A 5,239-nucleotide genomic window follows, 5' to 3' on the forward strand; every position below is an offset into this window, starting at 1 on the left:
ATGTCTGCTTGAAAGAATGAAGAATATGGTAAACAAGTTGCTATAAAGAATGCATAATTAGCCGATATAATCATTGGTGTTTCATTAAAAAGAAGACCATGTTCTTGTTCTTTATGAGAAGTGGTTTTATTTCATTTTAACATAAAGGCATGCTCTTTCTTTCTTTCTTTATAAAGTACTTTCACACAACTACCAGTTGATCCAAAGTGCTGTACAATACAGCTAAAATAAAACATAAGAAACCACAAAACATCAAAACACAATATAACAAAACAATTGACATGGCTAGATAAAAGCTATTGACAAAAGATGTTTTAAGCAGATATTTAAATACAGGCAAAGAGGGCGCAGCTCTACTAGAAGCTGGTCATTTGTTCCGTAGACTAGGACCAGCGATCACCTCTGCAATGGGCCCTCGATCTAGGAACAGAGAGGAGACCAAGATTACTGGATCTTAAGGACCTATTTAGTTCATGAGTAAAGATTGCCTCTGAGAGATATGATGGGGCTTGATTATGCAGAGATTTAAAAACAAAAAAGTTACAATTTTTAAAGTAATTCTAAATTTGACTGGGAGCCAGTTTAGTGAAATAAGAATGGGCGAGATGTGATCGAACCTCCGTCTGCCTGCCAGCAACCTTGCAGCAGCACTGTGGACCATCTGCAAACGCATTATAGACAGTGTTGGGCAAGTTACTTCCAAAATGTAATACATTATATATTACTAGTTACTGTCTTTTGAAAGTAATTAGTTACATTACAATATTAGTCTCTGAATTGTAATGCGTTACAATACTTTTGAGTTACTTTCACCAAAATATCCACAGAAGTATTATAAAATGCCAAAATGTAGTTTATTGCTGCTAATTCCACACCCAGTGGAGGGTAATGTGGTCGGTCTATATAGCATACAATTATAAAATCATATTTAGATGCCGGTATGTAGGTCTACATTAATGTTACGTTGTAGTTTAGGTTAAACACACATAAGCACAAACCGCATTATTACATTCATAAATAACACCGGTAAATAAAGTGAAATGTTATAATGTACAAACAATAAACGCAATGCCTAGCCTATGGGCTATATTGAACGGTTTCAGAAGAAAACAAGAATGAAAAATATAAGTTGCTAAACAAGCCAAAACGAATAGGCTAATTCAATGCGAAACTGAAAGCAAACGGCGTTCTCCCGCAGCCTTAATCCAATTAAATGTGTCCATCATAGGTGGAGCGTGTGTACGGCTGGGGAAGGCTATAAGCCCTGGCCACGGGGACTTGGGGCAAAAATGGCACTAAATTGGACAAAAATGCCCCTGTACAAACAAATTAAATTACGTCTGTTGCTAACAAAGTGAAAATGAATAGACAGTGTCGATTGTGGCATCAAATTAAGATCTGATCATATTGCACTGTATTTCATTTTAGATGTTTTTAAAGTGTTGCGCATTTTAACCAATCACACACAATTCTGTTGAGCTTAGGAATGCAATGGCCAATCAGAGGCGTTCAGACGAGTCATCATTCAAACTCATCAGTTTTGTTGAGTGCGCGCGCGTTCGCTGACTGAATTCTGGACTCTTGCGAATTCTCTCATCATAAACAACAAAGCGCAGATGTACGTACAATGTAAGTAAGAGATTCATTTCACAGTGTATACAGCTTCAGTGTTTAACAGTGTTTTTTTGAGAGTGCTTAAACTTAAACTAGAGCAAAGTTGGTGATAATGTCACTTTCTATAGCCTATATAATTTATTCGCTGTTTGAATAGCCGTGGAAAGGAAACGTTATAATGATCAATTTCTAATGTTTTTATTCAATTGTAATCACGTTAAATACAAATTCAGTCCCATTAAACATGTTTTATTAGCCTACATGACACCCTGGATCTTGCCTAAAAAGACGGGTTTATGATGTTTAATACATTTGGCTGCTTTTAGCCGTACCCTGGAGTTGGTTCACCCTCCGCCTATGGTGTCCATATTTGCGATGAATTTGAATGCTAAACTATTAGGCTTTATATTATGTAAAACCAGGCTTACTTAACGCACTTAAAAACATCCTCGTCACGAGCAAATGTGTGTTTGGCGTGAGCTCAGGCTGAACGGCACGGATTGTAGGCCTACTACGCAGTGCGCACTATTTAAATGAAGCAGTGTATCTATATGTTTGGTTGACTGTATTTTATTCTGATAATGAACGGTTAGGGTTAGCAATGCTGTATGTGTGTGCGTGAGGCGCCGGCGCGATCCAACAGCGGAAACAAACAACAACAAAAATACTTTTGACTTCTTTTCATTTTTGGTCATACAGATCATTTGAAACTGCAATGTAGAATCCGTCTCTGCAGTCATCTCAAGCATCTAATTCCAGCAACAGAAGATAGACTAACTATTTTACCCGCGGGATTCTTTCTCTGGTGCTGTTTTGCGGTGTTGGTAAATTCACCACTTAATTTTGAGTTAATATGTTGTTGTAACTTGCGTTACTGAGATTGTAACGAGTAATATTATTACCCAAATTTTATTAGTAATGCGTTATATTACTGCGTTACAGCAAAAAGTAATATACTACTGTAATATTTTTACTTTTGTAATGCGTTACTCCCAACACTGATTATAGAGGACTGACTTACACCATAGTATAGTGAATTACAGTAATCTAAACGACATAGAACAAACAAGTGAATAATCTGTTCAAACTGTGTAAAGGTTTGATTTTTGATCAACGCCGTAAGTGGAAGGAACTTGATTTGACCACTGCACTAATTTGTTTCTCAAAACCCAGGTTGCAATCAGAAAGAACACCAAGATGTTTAGCACAGGGTGAAAAGTAGGAAGAGAGATGACCAAAGTGTCATATGACTTTAAACCAAACAAAATGATTTCGGTTTTGTTCTCATTTAACACTAGTAGATTCTGCTTTAACCATATTTGTAATTCATTTAGACAATCCAACAGAGGTCCTAAGAATTCTGTACTTTTATTCTGCAAAGGAAAATACAGCTGAGCATCATCTGTGTACAGGTGGAAGGACACTCCATATTTCTCAAAGATAGCACCCATTGGTAGCATAAATATAGAAAATAAAACTGGGGCAAGAATTGAGCCCTGTGGCACCTCACAAGCAAGTGGGCGTGAGGAAGAACTATGTTGGCCAATGGAAGCACTTACATTTCTGCTTGTTAAAAAGGATTGAAACCATTTCAACCCCTTGCCCTGTAACACAACACAGCTCTCCAACCTGGAAATCAAGATATTGTGATAAACCTTATCAAATGCAGAGCTTAAGTCTAAAAGCACCAAAACCACAGTATTCCCTTTATCTGTTTCTAGTAAAATATAATTTACAACTTTTAAAAGTGCAGTTTCCGTGCTGTGTTGAGACTTAGGCACAATTCCAATTCTATTTTATACCCCTTCCCCTTCCCCTTCCCCTTGTCCCTTGGAACAGAGTGTGGGGGGGTAGGGGTGAAAATATTCCCCTAAGAATTGGGACACCACTACTATACCGTCACACGTCATCGTACGTCGTCTAGCTCCTACAATACGGTTTAGCGATTTCTAATTATTGGGGGGACTAGCCTCCCTCAATGTCTACGGTGGTTATCGCTCTGATCAGACATGAATATATGTTGTGGCACTATCGTGCGGTCTGTAATGATATGACGTTAGTTAGCAAATATTAGCAATTTTTTGCAAACATTTCTTTGAGTAACATGACCGTAATATGAACTCACGATTGAAAGTAACATAAAACAAATGATTACTTTTCATTAAAACCTTTATTAATGCCAAAAATGCTTACATTTGTGTCTTTTAGTTCGCTCGGGCAGCCATGTTGCCGCTGAAGCCGGTTTACGCTGAGATAATTCATACCCCTTCGTTTGAAGTGTGGTCCCGAAAAGTCTTTGTTTGAAGGGCTATCTGGCCCTTCCCCTTCCCCTACCCCTCCAACCAAAAGAGAATCGAGACACCCTACCCCTTCACGTGAACGCGCAAAACGGAGGGAAGGGGTAGAATTGGGATTGGGCCTTAAAACCCGATTGGAATTTTTCTAAAATATTATTTGACATCAAATGGGACTGCAGCTGGGTCAAAACAATTTTCTCAAGAATCTTAGAAAGAAATGGCAAGTTTGATATAGGCCTAAAATTATTAAAATTCGAAGAATCAAGATTGGGCCTCTCTAATAATGGAGTTACTGCAGCTGTTTTTAGGCAGTCAGGAACAACCCCAGTAATTAGACTAGTATTAAAAATAGTTAAAAGATCATGTCCACCGGTATTGAAAATCTGTTTTAGAAATCTAGATGAAGTTGATCTTAGACGTTCAACAATGCCTTTACAGGATTCAAAAGAGAGGCTGAAAATCGCTCCACAGTATCGGACCGCTTGACCTCTCAGGTTGAACAGAGTTCCTCAAGGGCACGTTAGATCTTAATTGAACGGTTTTCTCATTAATAAATGTACAGAATTGTTGAGACAGTGATATGGAAGCATCAGGAAAAATGTTGACGGGGGGACTGAGCACAGAATCAGACTCGCAAGGCAAAGGATGGCCTCGGTTCAGTAGACGGAGTACGCCGTGGTTAACTCCTCCAGCGAATCCAGGGAGAGATGGGGCGCACGGGCACATCCACCGATAGGGCCTCTCCAGCGAGCGTCTTGCCACATAACGACCAGAGACGGGCCAGGATGCCAGTGAGGGAGTCAGAAGGCAGAGTAAATCCAGAGAGTAAACCAGACTTGATCCTGATAGAAACACCAGCCCGCTTCCCTCGTCTCCTGCGGCACATCGAAGGGCCATCGACATGTTGTGGGTCACCGCAGGTAAATCGGTGTCTATCACGATAAAACCTTAATATCAAACCTATATACTGAGTTTGGACATTTTTGAGAAATGCTTAATAAATGCACTGTAACTAAACCCATTAGATTTTAGCCGACTAAATTTACTGTAGATTTAGTCGACTAAAACTAGACAAAAAAACTAAAAACAATTCAGATGACTAAAACTAAATGGCATTTTTGCCAAAAGTCTATGACTAAAACTAAATGAAAATCTGCTGTCAAAATTAACACTGGTGTGAGAGAGTGAGTGAGAGTGTGTGTGTGTGAGAGTGTGTGTGACAGTGAGTGAGAGTGTGTGAGTGCGTGTGTGTGAGTGCATGCGTGTGTGAGCGTGTGTGTGACAGTGAGTGAGAGTGTGTGAGTGCGTGTGTGTGAGTGCGTGAGTGC

The sequence above is a fragment of the Sinocyclocheilus grahami genome, unplaced genomic scaffold, assembly GCF_001515645.1.
Source record: "Sinocyclocheilus grahami isolate Dianchi unplaced genomic scaffold, SAMN03320097.WGS_v1.1 scaffold2244.1, whole genome shotgun sequence".
Taxonomy (NCBI): Eukaryota; Metazoa; Chordata; class Actinopteri; order Cypriniformes; family Cyprinidae; genus Sinocyclocheilus; species Sinocyclocheilus grahami.